At 49.9% G+C, this 24,236-nt stretch overlaps 1 pseudogene; it reads right to left on the bottom strand.

The window, feature by feature from the left end:
• Window positions 1-23,871: 23,871 nt before the first annotated feature.
• The window catches only part of LOC123090065 (kinesin-like protein KIN-14O), a 41,335-nt pseudogene continuing 40,970 nt past the window's right edge, over window positions 23,872-24,236 (bottom strand).

The following is a 24,236-nucleotide window of genomic DNA, read 5'->3' as shown; positions in this document are numbered from 1 at the left end:
ACCTGGGCCTGACACTCCGGCCACTCGTTGTATACTCCTGGTGTAGCACTTCTTTGCCATCGATGATCTATGCACCTGCATCGTCACATGAGTCGATGATATGCAACGTATATAGTTGAGCAACAGAAAGAGATAGACTTGGCAAAAATAGAAGCAACATATCATAAGCACAAATAACAAAGTTCATCATACCCAAAATGCCCTAACTAGAGTGATCTTCGCTGGTCCAGTAGGACGGTTTAATTACATCACAAATAAAGTTTTGCCATGCATAACTCAAAGTTCTGTCATACATAAAGTATGGACTAAATGGACAGATTGTCATATATCGACAATCACAACATGCCGTGCCATCCATCCAAGTCAGGGAGAAAGTCCCCGAGCTTCGTGAAAGGCTTCAGGTCGAGACGCTGAGCGGCTATGCGTCTTTGGACGTCTTCCCGTGACATTTGCCCTTCCTCGTAGAACAACGCTGTTTTTTCTAGGACCTCCTTCATGATGATTTGGGCAAGCTCGTGCTGGATGTGATATAACTCAGCTCGAAGCCAATGATCCTCGACATCTTCTACATTCCTTGCCCATTGCCAAAAATGGGCATCCCCGGATGTAGGTGACATGCGAAGGTTCTGTTGATCCCGTCTGTACTCCAGCATGTGGTGTAGGACATAGAATTCATCACTAAGAGTATCACTCGGTTGCTGGATGCAGCGGAAGTTGGTCTTATGGCTGAAGGCGGGCCTACCGTTCCTGTTCTTCTTGTCCTTGATCTCTCCACCCCGTACACCGTAGAAAAAGATAGCACTGTCGAGAACAAACTTGATGTGGGTGTAATCCTTTTTTTTCATGTTCTTCGACGAGTACAAGTAAAGAGCGTGGGAGTATCGGGGGTAAAGGATGATGAGGATGGTGCACCCGTGTCTGCGCAAAATAAGTACACCTCAAATTAATTAGCCTCCACCATGCAAATGAATGATTGAAATCGAAGGAAGGATATCCACGCGGATGACTTACAGGGGATGATAAGGCACGAGAATCATCTCCTTGTCCTCATTGGCAACCATGAAATCAACTATGTAGTCCCTCGCGTATTGACGGTGATTTAGGCAGGCTGCCATGCAGCCCTCGTGCAAGAAGTACGGGTCAGCGACACATATAGAAGGTACCTGCTCAATCCCGATGATGTAGTTCATGTACAAGGCATAAAGGCGGACAAACGTAAAATGCAACTTTTTCAAGTGAAAGATGTCGAAGATGTAATCGAATCAAAGGATGAACTTCTTCGCGGGGAATGAGTCGACGTACAACCTTTTCCACGGCTCGTTAACCACGTAGAGTGGGTATCCTGGATTTTCCGAGGCGATTAGGCTTTTCTCTCTCAGCAGCACATCATCATGAAGTCTCCTTAGATCGCCGTGTATGGCTTGTACCGATGCTTCAGGTAGGATTGGTTCACCGGGGATATGGAATTTCTCCACACCGTGGACAGGTATACGGTCTTGAACCCGAGGCTGCGGAGGTGGCTGGATCATAGTAGCAACTTTATTGTTGCCTTTCCTAGCTCTCTTCCGATGCTTCATTGGTGGAATAGTATGTTCAGGCTACGGAGGAGGACATTCGGGCACTGACTCATGACACTCAAACCCTAAGTACTCATACTGCTGAGCCATCGATCCTCCATCATCAATGGCGCCAGTATTGAGATACTGTTGAGTGTCAACGTCATAGTCATCCTCATCTATGGCGATGTCATCAACGACTAATGGAGCCTCTTCCTCACCCAGTCCACTATCACCCAGCATGACTGGCGATGCTAATTGGGTAGGTGGGGTGCTGATGTTCATACCTTGCGGAGGCTGCGTGGTCGTAGGTGTGCTCCCGGCCGCCTCCAGACGAAGCAGTCTCTTTGGCCCCAACAGGACCCACATCTTGCAATCACCAAGCCGCCATGGGGTCTCATCGTCATCTCCCCCTAGTACCGGAGGAACCAAATTCTTGTGGCTCGGTTTGACACTAGCCATGGAAACCTTGAAGACGTCACGGGCGATCGGCCGGCTATGGAACAATTGCTCCTTTGGCTTCATTATTGTCGCCTTCCCCACGTCCACCTTCCGGCCATTGATGTCATACAATATGGTGCACGGGGCGTCGGCCTTCAAAGACATGTCTGCAATGTGAGACATTTGAAATGCAACGGAAACGGGAGATTATACATTTATTGAAGAGGGCCGGTGTGATAGGTACCATGAGGGTGTCGAGCTCAGCCAAAGACGAAGCACCGCCGAGCACGTCCGAGACAGAGGATGGGCTACTATGAGCAGGTGCGGGAGCCGGTGCAGGAGCAGGTGCTGGTGTAGGTGCAGGTGCTCGTGCTGGTGCAACGCTAGTCGAGCTGCTCCCGAACAAGTCGACAAGGGGAATGTCTGCTGCTTCTTTTTCTAGATTTTGCCTGCTCCAACCGACGATTGCCAGAACCAAGACTATTAGCTCCCGTTTTACGGTAGCTACCGTTGTTGCGACTGTCTTAGTTGAATTCTTCTCAACCGCAATCTCAACCTTCTTGTCGATGGTTTCTTCAGTTAACCTCCGACTTTTCTTTTTCTCATTCGGGGTCTCACCATAGTTCTTCTTCCACGTGGCCCTGTCTCCTACACTGTGCACACGTCCATATGACAGTAGTGTATCCACTGAGAGATGTTTCAATATGTTCAACACCCAGTTGAATGGGGTGTCCCACTTGGGCCTCGCCAACACGCCAGACAGCGAGTTGCTTTCAGCCGCAATCTTGTCCTGCTCTCTCTACAAAAGGAACAACGATCATTTGCAAATATGACTAAACGTGCATTCGAATTGATCAGAAACAAAAATTACCAGCAGTCTCATGAACTCCTCGTGAACGGGTCTGTCTCGAAAACCTTCTTGACTTGGTCCCAACGGTACCGGGCCCTTAGGACGTCATACTCCTATGGGAAGATGAATTCCGCCAAAGGGTCTGGGAAGCCCAGACTTTCGCGTTTCGCGTCCTCCTTGGCCCATATGGACCTCTTCCCCTCATAACCATGGCTTCCGAGGTGGTGGCGCCCCATATTCCACACTTGAAGCCCCTTCATGTACTTCAACTTTTTTTGGCATCTTCGACATCAGAAGCCACCTTGAATAGTTGAAACTGCTCTTTCGTGATTGTCAGATTTTCCTTTACAATCTCGGAGTAGGGTTCCTTTTTGTCGATGGCGCATTTCACCCTTACTTTCTAGGCGGCCAACATGTTGCTAAGGTTGTTCATGGCGTGTTTGTTTATCTTCTTAATTGCCAGGTCTTTCTGTCGATCTTTATATTGAACTTCATCCCGGCCTGGGAACAAGAATATCTTGTGCAGCAGGGTTAGGAGGGAGTGCTTCATATTTGGCCTCTCCTTTAGTTTCTCATCATTGATGGTGGCGGATGCATGTACGATGCAGCCTATTTGATTGTCGTAGCAGGAGCACACTTCAACCGGCAGTTTTGGCTCAAAATTGCCGTCGTCCACCTCCATGACCACTAGTCTAGTAGTGAGGAGCTGGTTTGGGCGTCAACATCTCCTCTTCTGTTTCGGTTCTATGGCTTTGCCAGTCTTAGTGCCGGTCTCGGCGCCAGCCTCTGTGCCGGTTTGGGTCTCAACGCTAGTCTCGGCGCTGGTCTCGATGTTGTTCTCGGATGAGACAGGTGGGCCCAGCAACAACAACTGCTGGTCATTGTTAAGGCTCAAATATTTGTCTGCCGCCAGGTAGACATCGTCGTAATCACCAGAACCCTGTCCTTCATCGTTGATAGCCATGTTTCCTACGATTAAATCTAGTCAATTAATGCTAGACCTAATAAAATGAATAATGACATAAAAAAGGCCTATGTTTTGCTGGAACGTCGATTCCTTTCCAGTGCGGCAAATCCCGGGCACTTGATATGTCCTAGTTTGTAACACAAGTCATCCCGAAATTCACAGAAAATTTCGGCATGACCTTTGCTAAAAAGTGGACAAATCGAGCACCTGAAATTTGCCGGAATGGAAATGAATCAACATTCTGGCAAAACATAGGCCACTCGGCTTCATTCCCTGGAAAGAACAAAAGGCCACTTCGGCACAATCGAACCACTTCAATGGTGCATATAACATGAGCAAACACTATTGAGGAATTTGCATATAACATGACCACTTCAATGAAAATATATAATCAACAATAATGGATTATGCAAATGAACATCAATGACATATATCATATAACAACAATCTTGTTTTTTGTTTACATAGCAAAAATTACTTTAACCACGTTTTTGCAAAGAAAAACAATTTTGTTTTTTGTTTATAGCTAAATGCCATAGCTACTTTTTTTATTTATAGCTAAATACTCTTGTTTTTTTGTCTAAAGCTAAAAGTCTAGGAACTCCATTTTCTCTAACCCTTCTGACCTCACCAAAATTTACATAGCAAGACCTTAGTACCTACACCCAATTTCTTCAAAAATATTCAGGTCCATAGTCCAAATAATTCAAATTTCATTTGAATGAAATTTGAAACAGATTCAGGTCCATAGTCCAAATAATTTTTTATAGCTAACTGTTTATTGTTTATAGCCTCTAGTAATTTAAATTTAGATGCTACTATTATTTATATACCCTCTATTAATTTAAAGCTAAATGGAATTATTGTTTAGGCATTTCCATAAAAAAATTACCCTAGCTAAATTCCTTAAAAAATGCTAATCATTTTTCCTAAATGCTAAAAAAAATGCCTACTGCCCTAAACAAATCTAGGGTTCATATGAACAGCTAGGGTTCATATGAACATTAACACAGCAGCAACATATGAATTGTCCCTAGCAGAGAGAGAGAGAGGAGGGTAGGGAAGAGGAGAGGCAGAGCCTTACGGTCGGCAGAGAGGGCATGCTCGGGCTCGGGCGGCGGAGGTCCTGGGCGGGTGCGGGCTACGGCGGTGAGGTCGAGCACGGCGGCGATGAGGTCGAGGGAGGCGACGGTGAGCTCGAGGGAGGTGACGGTGAGGTCGACGATGGCCTCGGGTGGCGGTAGTGAGGTCGAGGGCAGCCTCGGGCGGCAGCGGTGTGGTCGAAGGCGGCAGGGCAATTGATGGTGATGATGGAGGAGTTGGGGGACAGGGGGGAGTAGAGGGGGGAAAGGACTTAGCGAAATATTAAGCCCGCGCGGCCGGGGTTAAGTCAAAATAGCAGTAGCGCGTTTTGGCAAAACGCACTATAGCTAAGTTAGCTATAGCATTTTCCACCAAAATGCGCTACATGTATGCCTTTATGTTTTATTTTTATTTTTATTATGTTTTTCTTTACATTTTCTTTTTTTCCATTTCTCGTTTTTCTATTTCTTTCATTTTTATTTACTTTTCTACTTATTTTCCTATTTATTTTCTTTTTCATAGCAGTAGCGCTCTACACCAGAAACACGCTGCTACAAAGTATTTAGCAGTAGCGTGCTTTAGGAAGAACCACTACTCCTATTCCTAGCCTACAGGCACCACTGTGGGAATTATAGTAGTAGCGCTTTCCTGTGCAGACGCACTACTGCTGTAACTATAGTTGTAGCGTGCTTTTGCAACAAGCGCTACTACTAAGTAGCACTAGCGCCTAGTTTTGACTAGCTCTACTGCTATACCTCTGTGTATAAGGTTTTCTTTGGTAGTGATTCTTTGACGGATGTCGAGGCGTGATGTAATTGTCGACGATCATGGCGATTCTATAGGGATGCTTCAACATTTTTTATGGCCATGACGATGATGCTTGGACTGCAATGCCTATCGCTATGATATAAAGGCTTGTTGCGTTCTGCATGTTGGACACGCTTGTGCGAGGGAAAGCGGTAGCGAGTGTGCTACGGCTAGGTGATTTAGCACAAAGAGATTCGTTGGTGACCATGACATGCTAGTGGACATCGAAAGGGACATGCATGGCGGACGGGAATGGGTTATAAGCAATCACGTGAGTTGATCCAAAGTGCATCTGAAGGATTAATCGAACGGTCAACAAAGCGGGTGTTTTTCCCATCGGTGCATCCAGATGGCACCTAGCAGCTGCCATTTCCTAATACCAAAGAGACAAACACACGTCAGAAATGCCATCTTCCCTCTTTTCCATGTAGAGGGCTGCACAATCGTCTCTTCATATAGAGTATACCTATCTAGCTTAGGCACACGTTTAGTATGCAATTTGCATTGTCATCAACACCAAAACACTTATGGTGGGAAATGCCCTTTCAAAGGCCTCAGACCTCACCATCATTGCCCGCGCTAGCGAATCACCATCACCTGACCGAGGACATGCCGATTGAGGAGGGGCATCATGGCCTAATGGGTGGCATGATGATCCACCTTGTCTTGGCCAAGGATTACTCGCCAAACATCATTGACTCCTTCCACGACCAATATGGCGGTCGTGCGACACATCTTACCCTATGAGCTGCAGCTTTGTGTCATGGACGACCATGTCGCTCCACCTTAGCACCCTCTAGCATGTGGAGTATGTCCTAGTGGGACAATGAAGGCTAAGATAAATATTGTTGTTACCGTCGTCCAGGCAGGTGTTATTTGCTCTAGCAGAGTGTCATTGGTCCAGTCCAATGCCGTGACACTTCTCGCTTCGATCCTACACGACATGGCGATGAACGTTGCTCTGATCACCCTATTCAAACCATTGTTGGGTGCTTGTGCCCCCAACTACTCTTCTACTCGCGAAAGCCGCGAGTGCACCTCTCTAAGCATGTTGCCCTTTGTTGCATCAAGCTGGCTCGTCCACTTCATTCGTCGCCATTCCTGTTGGCTCACTCTCTCACCGCGCAGGAGGATGCGTCATCGGGCAGTGCAGGGCATCCTAAGTCATTGGTGGCACATATCAACAGTGTAGTAGGTGGGAATCAGAGGCGACGGCTGCAAATTTAGGAGAGAGAAAGGGGACAGGTTCGGAGCGATAGAACGTGGGCCTCTCCAACATCTGCCCCCAAGTGAAGCAGACATGACATGTGGGGACAACCAATGGCGAACACCAACTGAAAATCGGGTCCCACATGCTTCCCCAACCCTAGTCAATCAGAGTGTATCATTTTGGAGGAGCTTAGTAATTTAGTACTCCCTTCATCCTAAAATAAGTGACGATGATTTAGTACAACTTATACTAAATCATCGACACTTATTTTGGGACCGGGAGAGTAGATGGTTATAAAATGTGTGTACCAATGAAGACCTCACATTTATCAGAAGAAAACAGATTAAAGAACATACATGCTCCCTACAATCCCAAATACTTAAGTTCTACTAGGAGCTTTAAGTTTGACTAATTCTATAGAAAAATATATCAACACCTACAATGCCAAAGTAGCTTCGTTGGATTCATCATAAAATATATTTTCAAATTATATATATACGGTGTTGTGGATGTACTAATTTTTTCTATAAGTTTGGTCAAACTTGAGTAAGTTTGACTTAAGACAAACCTAGAACTTCAAGTATTTTGGAACTAGTGATGCTTGACATACGTAAATATTTTAAGTGTTTTAACGGGTAGACATACGTGGAAGATTAGGATTGGGCTAGGATTACGTAAACTTTATTAAGTTTATGTAGGTGTAGGATTTTGTTTTGGAACGGAGTAGAGGCTTGGTCAACTAGACACTGACAAGACAATATGTAATATATTTGAGATGTTTTAGTACTACACCTAGTTGCATATACTTTTTTTACAAAAGGAGGATGACCCCGGGACCCTGCATCTGGGAAATGCAAGCAACCATTTTATCAATTATTCACAAAGACCTTACAAAATAATACATCAATATGTCTAAAGCCGTCATCTCGGTAACATCTGTTGCTACTCAGAAAGTGTGAGCCCAATACCCAAACCTCTCACCTAAGCCAAACATCTAAAGCCGAAGACCCCAACCAAGCCACATACGAGGTCTGGAGTACAATCTCGTCTGACGCACTTAGGTCATCGCCGATGTCTTCCATTGATCCATCTTCAAATCAAATACTGACACATCAACCTTGATAGGCCTGATGTCAAAGCCACCACGGCGCCAAACAACACCTCCTCCCTATGCGCGTCCATCATCGCACATCCGTCGCCGAGGCCCTGCCACGCCACACCGCCGAGACTCCACGTCATCGATGCGTCACATGGAACACCGTTCCACCGCAGATCCCATCCACTGGTCCCTCAAGCCTATGCATACCTCCAAGATTGAAGATTGATCCCAAAGGTCCATTACCGCCTCTATCAACCAATACCGACCGATTACCCTGATCAATGTCCCATTCAAAATCTGTGCTAAGGCCTATTTGACGAGACTTGCCCCTTGAGGGAGTCCTGGATCAGGGGGTGTCCGGATGGCCGGACTATGACCTTCGGCCGGACTCCCGGATTATGAAGATACAAGATTGAAGACTCCGTCCTGTGTCCGGATGGGACTTTCCTTGGCATGGAAGGCAAGCTTGGCGATACGATATGAAGATCTCCTCCCATTGTAACCGACTCTGTGTTACCCTAGCCCTCTCCGTTCTATATAAACCGTTGAGTTTTAGTCCGTAGGACGAACAACAATCATACCATAGATTAGCTTCTAGGGTTTAGCCTCTCTGATCTCGTGGTAGATCCACTCTTGTACTACCCATATCATCAATATTAATCAAGCAGGAGTAGGGTTTTACCTCCATCGAGAGGGCCCGAACCTGGGTAAAAACATCGTGTCCCTTGTCTCCTGTTACCATCCGCCTAGACGCACAGTTCGGGACCCCCTACCCGAGATCCGCCGGTTTTGACACCGACATTGGTGCTTTCATTGAGAGTTCCTCTGTGTCGTCGCCTTTAGGCCCGATGGCTTCTTTGATCATCAATCACGATGCGGGCCAGGGTGAGACCTTTCTCCCCGGACAGATCTTCGTATTCGGCGGCTTCGTACTGCGGGCCAACTCGTTTGGCCATCTGGAGCAGATCGAAAGCTACGCCCCTGGCCATCAGGTTAGGTTCGGAAGCTTAAATTACACGGGCGACATTCGCGGGGACTTGATCTTCGATGGATTCGAGCCATGGCCGAGCACGCCGCACTGTCACGATGGGCATGATTTAGCTCTGCCGCCGGACAACGCCCAGAGCGTCGCTCAGGTGCCCGCTCCGACCATTAGCTCGGAGCCTGCTGCGCTAGTCGGGGATGGACGGTTGGACGCCACCCCGGGAGCCGCAATCTCTACGGCAATAGAGCCGAATACCAGCCTAGTCCTTTACAGGGCCCGTGACTCCAAGGTGCCGGACTCCTCTCCGGACTCCGTATATTCCGCACCCCTTCCGATCGAACCCGATTGGGCTCCGATCATGGAGTTCACCGCCGCGGACGTCTTTCAGCACTCGCCCTTTGGCGACATCCTGAATTCACTAAAGTCTCTCTCTTTGTCAGGAGAGCCCTGGCCGGATTACGGTCAGCATGGTTGGGATGCGGTCGACGAAGAAATTCGAAACCCACCCACCACCCACTTGGTAGCCACTGTCGACGATCAAACCGACATGCTCGACTTCGACTCCGAAGACATCGACGGTATGGACGCCGATAAAGGAGACGAACAAGAACCAGCACCTATAGGGCATTGTAAAGCCGCCTCATCATACGATGTATACATGGTGGACACACCTAACAGAAATGACAACGAGGATCAAAAGGGCGCAACCAGGGATCGCTCCCTGGAAAAACAATCAAAGCGGCGGCGTAAGCGCAAGGCCAAGCCCCACCTCGACAAAGACCCAGCCATAGAGCAGGGTGAATCAACGGAAGACGAACATGCCATCGAGCAACCGTCCAAACAGGGCGGACAATCCGAACAACCCATCCCCGGGAAAGATAATAGTCCGGACGACCTCACACCGGACAAATTGCTGGAACATCAGAACCTCCACCAAAGGCTCGTTGCCACTGCACGTAGCCTGAAAAAGCAGAAGCGGAGGCTCAAAACAGCGGAAGATGCACTCAGGATCAGATGGGGCAAAGTACTCAATACCGCACACAAATACGGCAACAGTCGTCATACAAAGAGCTATCCGAAGCGGAAACTACTTCCGGAATTTGATGAAGAGGACATAAAGCCCCAGCAGTCAAAAAATAAGGAAGCCACAAGGCCGGATAGACGACCCCACGATCGATCTCAAGCAACGAAGGGCGCCGCACTCAATACGGCGCGCGACCCGTCCAAGAATTCGCATCAAAAAACTGGCCCAACCAGATCCATCTACGGGCCGAGAAAGCAAGCTCCAGTGGGCAATGCAATGCAAAAAATATCCGAACATCGCGGCACACCTAAATACAGGGGCGCCGCGCATCCCCTATGTTTCACCGATGAGGTGCTGGACCACGAATTTCCAGCGGGATTCAAGCCCGTAAACATAGAAGCATACGACGGAACAACAGACCCTGGAGTCTGGATCGAGGATTATATCCTCCACATACACATGGCCAGAGGAGATGACCTCCACGCCATAAAATACTTACCCCTTAAGCTCAAAGGGCCAGCCCGGCATTGGCTTAAAAGCCTTCCCGAAAACACCATGGGAAGTTGGGAAGCGCTCGAGGATGCTTTCCGGGCAAATTTTCAAGGGACCTATGTTCGACCTCCGGATGCAGATGATCTGAGTCATATAACGCAGCAGCCCGGAGAGTCAGCCCGGAAACTCTAGAACAGATTCCTCACTAAAAAGAATCAGATAGTCGACTGTCCGGACGCTGAGGCTCTAGCAGCTTTCAAACACAGTGTCCGAGACGAATGGCTCGCCAGACACCTCGGCCAAGAAAAGCCAAGAACAATGGCCGCATTAACAAGCCTCATGACCCGCTTTTGTGTAGGAGAAGACAGCTGGCTGGCAAGAAGCAGCACTAGCGACCCGAATACATCCGAACCCAGAGATGGGAACGGCAAACCGCGCCGTAACAAAGAACCGCGCCGGATAAAGGACAACAGCCCGATGAGCACAACAATAAATGCCGGATTCAAAAGCTCTCGGCAAAATCAGAAAAAGGCGCCCCCCAAAGATGACAGGGACGAGCTATCCAACCTCAGCAAACTCTTGGACACGATATGTCAAATCCACAGCACTCCTGGGAGACCTGCAAACCATACCCGCAGAGATTGTTGGGTCTTCAAGCAGTCCGGCAAACTCAACGCCAAAAGGGGCTCGACACACCAAGTGAGGATGACGACGCACCCCACAAGCAGAACACCGGAGAACAAAAGAAGTTCCCACAAGAAGTCAAGACAGTAAATTCACTTCAGATGACAAAAGGGAAAAACAGAACGGCGCTTACGAAGACACGCGCCGTACGGCCAGCCCCAGAGGAGCACCACCACTGGTTGTTACAACCAACCACCTTCGATCATCAGGATTACTCCAAAGGAGACCGAAACGCAGGCTGGACTGCCTTGGTCGTGAATCCGATTATTAACGGACTCCAATTTACAAAAGTCCTTATGGACGGTGGCAGTGACTTGAACCTGTTATACCAGGACACAATCCGCAAACTCGGGGTAAACCCAGCTATAATCCGCCATGGCAACACTTCCTTTCAAGGAGTCACGCCGGGTCCAGATACCCAAAGTATGGGTTCCCTTCCATTAGAAGTCACGTTCAGCTCACCCGACAACTTTCAAAGCGAAAAGCTAACATTCCACATCGCTCCATTCGTAAGTCGCTATCAAGCGCTACTGGGACGTGAAGCTTTCACCCGCTTTAATGCAATACCGCATTACGCATCCCTTACACTTAAAATGCCCGGCCCAAGGGGCATCATTTCATTACAGGGGAATATAAATTGACCCCCAAAGTACGGGAAAAGGTGCGGCCGCCTGGACAACCGCCCACTAATCCATCCCTACTATCCCAGACACAGCTCGACGAGTCCGGTGTAAACATGCTTAATAGCCGCATAACCCCGTACAAGGGCCTCCGCGTGTTCACACCAGGAGAGAATACGGCTCAATTCTTGCTCCAACTATATTTTGTTTATTTTAATATAGATTTCTTGCACGCTTATTTTTTACTAAGTTCCTCTCTTTCGCAGATGAACATCGTGCTACGCCCGTCCAGGATATGGCACAACGGAGACACAGGCGCATACGTGCAGCAGGGACCCGTTTCAAGGATTCTTTTCAGAGTAAGACCCTGTGTAAACCTTTTTTACTGTCTCTTGTTGACAACATCCCCCGGTTTTCTCTATAACCGAGGAGGAGGCTGGCGTCTTGGCATGTGGCCATGCCAGAATTTTTGCGCATACCTGGACACCAGGGGCTTTTTTACCAAGGGCTCTATTTCGGCCCGTCCTCATAAAGACCGAATACCTTAGGGAGTGTTCGGTGTCACGAGTTTGGCCCTATATGCATCAGCTCCAAATCATGTCTTTGGTCAAATGTTGGGTTTTACCGGCTCCTGTGTTTTGCTGCCTTACGTTCCGTCATATCGGCTAACGCGGCACCAGGAGAACTACTGCGATTGTGCCCCGGTTCGGCCAGGCGAGCACCTCAGTAGAGAAAGCCGAAAACTGACTGTCATGATATAGCGAGAGACTGGTCAACCACTCGATGACTTTCGGAATCTTTAGGATTCCTCCGCATTAACGAAGGGCCGCTTCCCGGTCAGGCACACTCGCGCCCCGAATTCGGGTGAGCGCGGTGCCCCTAGGGGCTATTCAGTAGCCCCACTGTCAAACTCCTATGGCTAAGTGAAAGTGATAAAGCATTATAGTCCGGTTGCCTAGTTCGCCGCGCCACCACCTCCTTTATAGGACCAAGATGTTGGATTAAGTGTGAAAAGGCGCCTTTTTGCGAACACCCCCGCATTCTATGCGCGGGGGCTGAAGCCAACGACTGCCATCTTTCAGGTTATATACAAATATATACATTAAACGGCCGCACAGGAGGCATCATAATTCTTGCAAGCACAAGTATAAAAAGCTTTTTCCATCAAAATATTCGTTTTACAAATAGTATCAGCTATTCGAACACAACATCCTTCGAGCACTGCGACTCTATTAAACGAGCGCCATGGAGAACTTCCTCAAAATAGTGCTTGGCAGGTACTCGGCTTTCGTCTGAATCCCGGGATGCAACAACACTGGCCTTCATATCCGCCCAGTATGTTTTGACACGGGCAAGAGCCATCTGTGCGCCCTCTATGCACGCCGACCTCTTCATTGCATCAGCATGCGGCACCGAACCAAGGAACTGCTGCACCAAGCCAAAATAACTCTTCGGCTCCGGCTTCTCCAGCCACAGATGACTCGCAACATACCTCATGGCGAGTCCAGATAACCTGTTCAGCTCCGCCCAGGCGGCCAAACGGTCGGATACCGAAAGTGGGCGTTCTGGATTGTGGAACTACGACCAGAAAAGCTCTTCCAATCCATGGTCACCTCGGCCGCGGAAGTGTTCGGTCGCGTCCGCCGCACTAGCTGCCAAATCCAGATAAGTGTTTTCCGCACTCCACTGCCGGTCTAACGGAGCATACTTGGGGTCTCCGAACTTCATCCGCAGCATATAGGGCTTTCCAGACGTGATATCTCCGGCCTGACGCAGCTCCTCCTTCATAGCTCTCATTGCAGAGCGAGTATCCTTGGCTTCGGCAGTGATCTTTTCAAGGTCCTTCTGAGACGCCCTATCTTCTTGTTCAAGAAATTTACAGCGGTCGGTAGCATCCTTCAATTTTATGGCCATTTCGGCTACCACCTTTTTGCTCTGGCAGTGAGCAGCCTGTTCGGCTTTTAGCTCTTCAGCCGCTTTAACGGCAGCCGCATCGCTTCTCCTTGCTTGCTCCTTGGCTCGGGCAAGTTCCACCCGAAGGTTCTCCACGGCAGCAGCACCATCTACATTAAGCACATATATATAAGGCCCGAGCATCGAGCTCCTATTACCAGGTGTCTTTGGAACATACCTTGTGCCTCGTCCAGCCGCTTATTTACAAGCGCGATGTCGGCATCTGCTACGTCAAGTTGCCGCTTTAGCTCGGCAGATTCATCAATCCGGGTAGCCACCGAACGCCTCGCCACCTTCATGGAAAAGGCGACATATTATACCTGGGGTTATGATCCTCTGTGCGCCGTCACTCTTGACGACACACAGAGTCTCAGGGGCTACTATTTATACAGGGCACGTTTAATATGCGGCTCTACCAAAAGATACAACTTTTTGCGTACCTCAAAGCCTGTTAGCAAACTCTTGGCAGCCTCGTACAATCCGCTTTCCGCGGATGAAACCCTTCCAATCACCGTATTCATCAACATACGGTGTTCTTCTGAGATGGACGCCCTACCAAGCAGATCCTTCAGCCCCTCCGACTGCGCACCAGAGGGTGCCGGACTAGCCTGACCACCTTTTTCAGGGTCCGGACTTGGGAAAACCCTCCGAGACGACACCTCGGGGTCGCCTGCCTCGTGAGACGGTGCAACAAGAGGAGGCGTTTCGCTCTCTATCATCTCCGGACGAAGATCCCCTGAAGATGAGCTCTGCTGAGAAGGGTTGAGATCCGAACTGCAAGGTAATGTTTCGGTCACTTTCCTCAGAAATAAGACAGGAGTGTCATTTATTATGGAACCCCTCCCTTCACTTACGTCTCGGGAGAGAGCGGGTCCCCTTTAGGGGGCGATTCGGCCGGGGCGTTCTCCGGTGCCGAACCCTCTGGTGAAGATTTCTTCCCCCGTTTTGAGGCCATCACCTCCGGGTCTTCAGAGGCAGTCCTTTTCTTTCCCTGGTCGGGGGAATTTTCGATTCTTCCCTTCCTAACAGCCTCCTTCGCGGAGGCAGTAGCTCCTTGGTTCCCCCCTTCGCCTTCCGCCAAAAGCGCGACCTCCAGCATCCTGGTTAGCATGGGATTCGGCGCGGTCTCGGGCAGGGGGGCTGGACACCTGATAAGCTTTGCCTTCACTATCCACTCCTGTTCAAAGGACAACTCTGTTAAGGGTAATTTTGTGATGAAAATACGGATGGTGTGTCCAAATACGGGGCTACTTACCTTAGCATCCGGGCGATTGCAGCTCAGACCTGCGTCCTCGGACAAATCCGGACACCTTGCTTGTGATCCGAAGAACAATTTGTACATCTCCACGGGTGTCGCACCCATGAAATGTTGGAGGACTCGCGGTCCCTCCGGATTAAATTCCCACAGGCGGAGAGGTCGACGTTTGCAGGGCAGTGTGCGGCGAATCAGCATGACTTGCGCCACTACGGTCAAATTGATATCTCTTTCTAGAAGATCTCGAATGCGGTCCTGCAGCAAGGGCACGTCTTTGGGCGGCCCCCAGATAAGTCCTTCATTAACCCATGACGCTAGCCGTGGTGGGGGACCCGAGCGAAAAGTAGGTGGCGCCACCCATGTGGTGCCCCTGGGGGCTGTGATGTAAAACCAGTCCCGTTGCCATAAGCCGAACTCCTCTTGAAAAGAGCCTTCGGGCCATGGAGCGTCGTCCATCTTGCTTATTATAGCTCCTCCGCACTCAGCGTGCTGCCCCTCGATCATCTTCGGTTCCACCTTGAAGGTTTTTAGCCACAATCCGAAGTGAGGAGTGATATGGAGGAAGGCCTCACACACGACAATGAATGATGAGATTTGGAGGATGGACTCCGGAGCTAAGTCGTGGAACTCCAGCCCGTAATAAAACATAAGCCCCCTCACGAAGGGATCAATCGGGAAGCCTAGCCCCCGAAGGAAGTGAGATGCGAACACCACGCTCTCACCGGGCTGGGGAGCGGGAATGGCCTGCCCTTGAGTAGGCAGCCTATGCGAGATTTCGCCGGTTAGATACCTGGCATCTCTCAGCTTTCGCAAATCTTCTTCCGTAACGGAGGAAGTCATCCATCGGCCTTGAAGGTCAGAGCCGGACATCGTCGAGGGTCCGAAGCGCCTAAAACTAGAGCTTTGGGTGTTGGAACTCAAAGCAAGGGGCGGATTCGATTGCATTGAGAAGAAGGGAGCCGAGCCTTGGTCCCTTTATAACGGAGTTGAATACCAAGAGCCCTCCCCGTAACCGTTTCAGACTCGCTTTCAATTAGGGAGTCATACCAAAGGCACAGTTGGGTTACCCACGCTCGTATTGATGAGAATCCCGGAATAAGGGGACACGATCTCTGCTTTGACAAGACGTGCCAAGGAAACCGCCTCGCTAAACACGCTGAGGTGGAACAGTAAAATGATTTGAATAAAGGCTTGGCCGTGACGTCACGCTACGGAATACGTCAGTAGATTAGATTTGTGCAGATATTATTCTCTCTATGGTGGCATGTGGAACTTATCTTTCAGAGTCGGACACTATCCTTGTGTTCAACATCATCTATGGAGTATTCGGAGAAGGAACCCGTCTTGCAATACCGAAGACAACTTGCGTGCCGGTCTCATTGTCATTGAAGCCTGGTTCAGGGGCTACTGAGGGAGTCCTGGATTAGGGGGTGTCCGGATGGCCAGACTATGACCTTCGGCCAGACTCCCAGACTATGAAGATACAAGATTGAAGACTCCGTCCCGTGTCCGGATGGGACTTTCCTTGGCGTGGAAGGCAAGCTTGGCGATACGATATGAAGATCTCCTCACATTGTAACTGACTCTGTGTAACCCTAGCCCTCTCCGGTGTCTATATAAACCGGAGAGTTTTAGTCTGTAGGACGAACAACAATGATACCATAGGCTATCTTCTAGGGTTTAGCCTCTCCGGTCTCGTGGTAGATCCAATCTTGTACTACCCATATCATCAATATTAATCAAGCAGGAGTAGGGTTTTACCTCCATCGAGAGGGCCCGAACCTGGGTAAAAACATCGTGTCCCTTGCCTCCTGTTACCATCCGCCTAGACGCACAGTTCGGGACCCCCTACCCGAGATCCGCCGGTTTTGACACCGACATTGGTGATTTCATTGAGAGTTCCTCTGTGTCGTCGCCTTTAGGATCGATGGATTCTTCGATCGTCAATCACGACGCGGTCCAGGGTGAGACCTATCTCCTCGGATAGATCTTCGTATTCGGCGGCTTCACACTACGGGCCAACTCGTCTGGCCATCTGGAGCAGATCGAAAGCTACGCCCCTGGCCATCAGGTCAAGTTTGGAAGCTTAAACTACACGGCCGACAACCACGGGGACTTGATCTTCGATGCATTCGAGCCATGGCCGAGCACGCCGCACTGTCACGATGGGCATGATTTAGCTCTGTCGCCGGACAATGCCCAGAGCATCGCTCAGGTGTCCGCTTCGACCATTAGCTCGGAGCCTACTGCGCTAGTCGGGGATGGAGCTGCAATCTCTACGGCGATAGAGCCAAATACCAACCTAGTCCTTTGCAGGGCCCGTGACTCTAAGGTGCCGGACTCCGTATATCACGCATGTCACATCCCCAGTTCAGGCCTTGCTTGTTTTTGCTTTAGCATCCATGCATCATGTTTAAATTTTTTATGAAACTTGAAATGGGGGCTGATAAACCCTAGCAGCTAATGAATTCAACTAGGGTCAAAATAAAATCTTTTTCAATAAACCTAAAATGCCCTCTGGAAATGTTCATGATTTCTCGTAAAGGTGAAAACCTCTGCCAAAAATGACGCACATATTTTTAGGCCATTCTGGATTTTTGAATTAAATCATTACTTATTGGCATTTGGGAATTTAAATACTATAATTTTTTTTTAAATGCTCAAATAATCCCAAACTGAAATGTTTACTGTAGGATATATTTCTAACAGTGGTCATGAGCAGTTGCATGATTTTTGGGATTGATTTTGGTATTTTAAATAAAGCCCAGAAGTTATAGAAAAATAGAAAACAAAAAAATTTAGAAAAGAGAGAGAGAGAGAGAACACTTACCTGAGCCTCACCTGTGCTGGCCCAGCCCACCTCTTCCTCTCTCCTACTGTCTTCAACCTCCTGCCAGTGGGCAGGAGGGCGTGTGGCCACCACGCGCCGGCACGCGCCCGAGCCACCTCCTGCTTCCGCCGCTTCTGGAGCCAGCCCCGAGTGCCATGCACTCCCCCTCGCCCCCCTGCACCTCTCCTTTCTCCCCCTGGACCCCATCCCTTCTTCTGTTTCTCCCTCCCACGAACGCCCGAGCGCGCTCGTCGCTGCTGTTCGCTGCCACGCGGCCACAGCCACCCCCCTTGCCCCTCTGCCGTCCCCAAGAGCTCCGGCCCGACCTCTTCTTCGTCTCCGCCGAGCTAAACGACGCCGGAGCGCCCCGCAGCACCGCCATCGCCATTGTCTTCGCCCTCTGCACCGACAGTCGTCGTCATCGATTTGCAGCAACCCGACCGCCCCGACCTCGCCGACGACGCCATCGGACGCGTTGTGAGCACCCGCATCGTCTCCCCCTTCTCCCCTAGTCGCGCCCGCCCTCTAGGCCGTAGCCCTGCCGTGGCCGAGCTTCCCCTGCCGCCGGCCATGTCGCCGCCGTCCCTGCAGCCGCTTGAACTCGATTAGGAGCGCGTCACCGCGCTCAGGAAGCCACCAGGAGCATAACGCACACGCTAACTTGCCTTCCCGTGCACCACAGCGCCAACCCCGCACTCACCCGACCTCCGGCCGCCGCCGAGGTCGACGCCGTGCTCAACTCCGGCCACCTCGCGGCCTCCCGTCCGTTCCTTTGGATGCGGACGAGCAAGAGCTCCTCCCTAGTGCCCTCAGCGCGGCAAACCACCGCAGGTAGCGCAATCCCGAGACGCGCCACCGTTGTTTTGCTCGCCGCCGGCGAAACTCCGGCGACTGGCGACGTGTCTATCGTTAGGATTAAACCCCCACTAATTACCACCTCACTGCCACTGACATGTGGGCCCGAGCCCCACTGACACTTTTAGTGAGAATTAAATTAGCACTAATAGTCTTTGTTAATTAGCTCTGTTTAATAGCCCTGCAGCTAACACACGGGTCCCACGCGACAGGTTTGACTCTGGTCAACCCTGTTGACTTGCTGACGTCACACAGGCGTCATGCTGACGCAGTAAAGCATTTCTGGAATTAAAATAAATCAGGAAATGATTTATAAATTTCAGAGCCCTGAGTAGGAATTGTTTGAGCCATGATGTGCCTACTCATTCATGCTTGTTTGTCATGCTTGCAACTGCTTAGAGTTGAGTCAGGACTGATTCATCAGGAATGAATTGGAAAGTGGTGAACATGTCCTACTGTGTATGCGTTAAGTGTGTGAACACGATTTGGTAAAGGTAGTGGTGAGAGGCCAGGTAGGAGTACATGGTGGGTTGTCTCATTGCAGCCGTCCTCAGGAACTGAGTTCTGTGTTTGTGATCCATGACCAGTTACTACCACACATTGGGTTCCGGTAACTCGGCCCCTCTCGGCTTATTAACCAACTTGATCTCTGTCCAGAAGTTGCAACTAGTTTCTGGTGTTTGTAGGTAGTGTTAGTAGTCTACCAAGTGGCACCCGGTACAGGTGGGCTTGGGACAGACTAGGCACAGTGGCCTGGTGTACCAAGTGGCACCCGGATGGTGGGCTTGGGAACCCTGCACACATCGTTTGGGGCTGTGAGCGACACCCCGGCCGGATCTCCTTGCGGATCGGACCCGAATAGGCGATAAACCTGGACGAGAGACTTGTGTCGTTAGTCAGGTCGTGGCCGACACCCTCGCTGGGCTTCCGCTTGAAGGTTGCCGAGTACATGTCGTGTAAACGGCAGTAAGTGGTGAGAGCGTGTGTGAAGAAGTACACCCCTGCAGGGTTAATATGATCTATTCGAATAGCCGTGTCCGCGGTAAAGGACTTCTGGGTTGCCTGTACAGTTCATAGACAAGTGAAAGTGGATACTCTAAAATACGCAAGATAAGCGTGAGTGCGATGGATGGTGTTCTCGTTGGGAGATGGGAGCGGATCCATAGAGGTGTATTGATATGGTGAATATGTGGACTCGTGTGCGCCACCTCAAAAGAGTTACTTGCAGTCATAGTTCAGGATAGCCACCGAGTCAAAGCTGGTTTGCTGCAGTTAAACCCCACCATCCCCTTATTGATAATGATGCATATGTAGTTAGATCTGATGTAAGTCTTGCTGGGTACATTTGTACTCACGTTTCTTAATTTATGTTTTTGCAGAGAGACTTCTGTCTCGCTAGTAGTACCGCGTGGACTTCGACGTTTAGCTTGTTACCTCTGCTACGATCTTGTGCCCTCGGCAAGATCTGGTAGATAGTCAGGCTTCTCAGCCTTTTTCATTTGTAGATGTCTGTAATCAGACATGTTAAGCTTCCGCTTGTGCTTGACTTGTGTGCTCTGAATGCTGGGTCATGAGACCCATGTTTGTAATATCTCGCTTCTCGGAGCCTATTGAATAAAATACTTGAGTTGTAGAGTCATGTTGTGATGCCATGTTGTATTTGCACATATCGAGCATATTGTGTGTATGTTATTGAAATGCTTGGTATGTGTGGGATCTTACTATCTAGTTGTTTATCCTTAGTAGCCTCTCTTACCGGGAAATGTCTCCTAGTGGTACTCAGACACTTAGGCTGGCCGGCATGTGTCCTTCTTCGTTCCTGTGTCTGTCCCCTCGGGGAAATGTCACGCGATGAATAAAGGAGTCCTGTTAGCCCGCTACAGCCCGGTTCACCGGAGTCCTGCTAGCCCAGTGCTACAGCCTGGATTCACTCGCTGATGACCGGCACGTTCGTTGTTGGGTCATGTATGCCTGTCCCTGTAAGTTAGTGCCACTTTGGGTTCACGACCAGCCATGTTAGCCCGGGTTCTTTGTCATATGGATGCTAGCGGCACTATCATATACGTGAGCCAAAAGGCGCAAATGGTCCCGGGCCAAGTAAGGTGGCACCCGTGGGAATACCGTGCGTGAGGCCGCAAAGTGATATGATGTGTTACATGCTAGATCGATGTGACTTAGGATCGGGGTCCCGACAACGCACCTCTTCCGATCGAACCCGATTGGGCTCCGATCATGGAGTTCACCGCCACGGACGTCTTTCAGCACTCACCCTTTGGCAATATCCTGAATTCACTAAAGTCTCTCTTTGTCAGGAGAACCCTGGCCAAACTACAATCAGCATGGTTGGGATACGGACGACGAAGAAATTCGAGGCCCACCCACCACCCACTTCATAGCCATGATCGACAATTTAACCGACATGCTCGACTTTGACTCCGAAGACATCGATGGTATGGACGCCGATGAAGGAGACGACCAAGAACCAGCACCTATAGGGAACTGGAAAGCCACCTCGTCATATGACATATACATGGTGGACACCCCCAAAGCAGGGGATGGCGAGGAAAAAATGGAGGATGACCCCTCCAAGAAGCAACCCAAGCACGGACGTCAGCGGCGCCGCTCTAAGTCGCGCCAAAGCAAAAACAGCAATTCCGGCACCGGAGATAACAACATGCCGGACAGTGCCAAAGACAACCCCCTCCAGCAAGATTCAGTGCAGGAGGACGAAGGAGCCAGCCCTCATGAGAGAGCGGCCGACAGAGAGGTTGAGGACGACAACAATATGCCTCCCTCCGAAGAAGAGGCAAGCCTCGGCGACGACGAATTCGTCGTGCCAGAGGATCCCGTCGAACAAGAGCATTTCAAAGGCAGGCTTATGGCCCCGGCAAGCAGCATCAAGAAAAAACAGCAGCAGCTTAGAGCTGACCAAGACTTGCTAGCCGCCAGATGGACCGAAGTCCTAGCGGCCGAAGAGTAAAAACTCGAACGCCCCTCCAAGAGCTACCCAAAGCGCAAGTTGCTACCCCAACTTGAGGAGGAAGCAACTAAACCTACATCACCAGCGTACGATGCGCCCGATCAGCCACCCCGTGGCCGCGATAGAGAGGCCTTCAGGCCCTCGACCCAAGCCGCACCCTGGCACCGCTCAAAAAATACCAGAGTACGGGGAGACGCAACAGACCTGCGAGACATATTGGAGAATAAGGCAAGGCAAACAAGATCGATCTACGGATCGCATGGGCGCCCGACTTCACGTGACGCTAGCCGTCACGCCAGACATGATAAGTACGGCCAGGCCAAATACAACAGACCAAGCTCATCCGAGCTGCGTCGTGATATAGTCCAGTACAGGGGCGCCGCACACCCACTATGCTTCACAACCGTAGTAATGGATCATCAAATCCCCGAGGGCTTTAAACCCGTAAACATTGAATCATACGATGGCACAACAGATCCTGCGGTATGGATCGAGGATTATCTCCTTCATATCCACATGGCCCGTGGTGATGATCTACACGCCATCAAATACCTCCCGCTCAAGCTTAAAGGACCAGCTCGACATTGGCTTAACAGCCTGCCAGCAGAGTCAATTAGTTGTTGGGAGGACCTGGAATCCGCATTCCTTGACAACTTCCAGGGCACTTATGTGCGACCACCAGACGCCGATGACCTAAGCCACATAATCCAGCAGCCAGAGGAATTGGCCAGACAATTCTGGACACGGTTCCTAACCAAGAAAAAACAAATAGTTGACTGTCCGGACGTCGAGGCCCTTGTAACCTTCAGGCACAACAGCCGAGACGAATGGCTTGCCCGGCACCTAGGACAGGAAAAGCCGAAATCTATGGCAGCCCTCACGACACTCATGACCCGCTTTTGTGCGGGAGAAGACAGCTGGCTAGCTCGTAGCAATAACATGACCAAGAGCCCTGGCAATTCGGATACCAAGGACAACAACGGCAGGTCACGTCGCAACAAGCATAAGCGCCACATTAACGGCGACAATACTGAAGATACGGCAGTCAATGCCGGATTCAGAGGCTCTAAACCCGATCAGCGGAAGAAGCCATTCAAAAGAAACCCTCCGGGCCCATCCAACTTAGACCGGATACTTGATCGCTCGTGCCAGATACTTGGCACCCCCGAACAGCCAGCCAAGCACACCAACAGGGATTGTTGGGTGTTCAAGCAGGCAGGCAAGTTAAGTGCTAAAACCAGAGACAAGGGGATGCATAGCAATGACGAGGAGGAGCCCCGGCCGCCGAACAACAGAGGACAGAAGGGATTCCCCTCGCAAGTTTGGATGGTGAACATGATATATGCAACCCACATCCCCAAAACAGAGCGGAAGCGTGCTCTCAAGGATGTGTATGCGTTGGAGCCAGTCGCCCCAAAGTTCAACCCGTGGTCCTCCTGCCCGATCACTTTTGATCGAAGGGACCACCCCACTAGCATCTGTCACGGAGGATTCGCCGCACTGGTCCTAGACCCAATTATCGACAGATTTCACCTCACCAGAGTCCTAATGGACGGCGGCAGTAGCCTGAACATGCTTTATCAGGATACAGTGCGAAAAATTTGCATCGATCCCTCAAGGATTAAACCCACAAAGACAACCTTCAAAGGCGTCATACCAGGTGTAGAAGCCAGCTGTACAGGCTCGGTTACACTCAAAGTGGTCTTCGGATCCTCGGATAATTTCTGAAGCGAAGAGTTAATCTTCGACATAGCCCCATTCCGCAGTGGCTATCATGCCCTGCTCGGACGAACCTCATTCGCAAAATTCAACGCGCTACCGCACTACGCATATCTCAAGCTCAAGATGCCAGGACCTCGCGGAGACATCAATGTCCAAATCAAAATCTGCGCTATGGCCTATTTGATGAGACTTGCCCCAGTAGCTCAACGTGTGATTAATAGGAGCCAATCGGCCTTTCTCAAAGGCCGCAACATCCTTGAGGGTCCAGTAATGCTTCAAGAAATTGTCCACGAGCTCAAATGTACTAAGCAGCAGGTTGTGCTCCTCAAACTAGATTCTGAGAAAGCCTAGGATTGAGTGAACTGGAAGTTCATCCGTGAGGTCCTGATTCGGAAGGGATTTGAATCAGGTTTTGTCCATCGCATCACGCATCTGTCTTGGGGGGCCAAACTATTGTGTCAATCAACAGAAAAGTAGGGAACTTCTTTCGCAACAATCGTGACCCAATTTCCTATCCCCCCTTTTTCCTTTTCAAATTACAATTCAACAGAGCAATCAAAATCATTAGTCAAATCCAATTACAGTTACAAATCTATTTACCATACCCCTCACACTCACATCCTTCTTCTCTTCTGTCTGAAACCAAAAGGAGCAATGGAAGGTCCCTCCAGTAGTTACACAAGTTAACACAACCAAACTATCAAACAGCTGGAGACATGTTCCCAAAACATTTCACCATGAAACAACAAGTCAAAATCAGTGCTATGTAATCTGTATGTAGTATTTCTAGGAGCTCAGGTTAAGCATGACATCCTTCTCCTTT

This window comes from Triticum aestivum, chromosome 4B, assembly GCF_018294505.1.
Source record: "Triticum aestivum cultivar Chinese Spring chromosome 4B, IWGSC CS RefSeq v2.1, whole genome shotgun sequence".
Lineage (NCBI taxonomy): Eukaryota > Viridiplantae > Streptophyta > Magnoliopsida > Poales > Poaceae > Triticum > Triticum aestivum.
The sequence above is the reverse complement of the archived record's forward strand: the minus strand, read 5'-3'. Positions and strand labels throughout refer to the sequence as shown.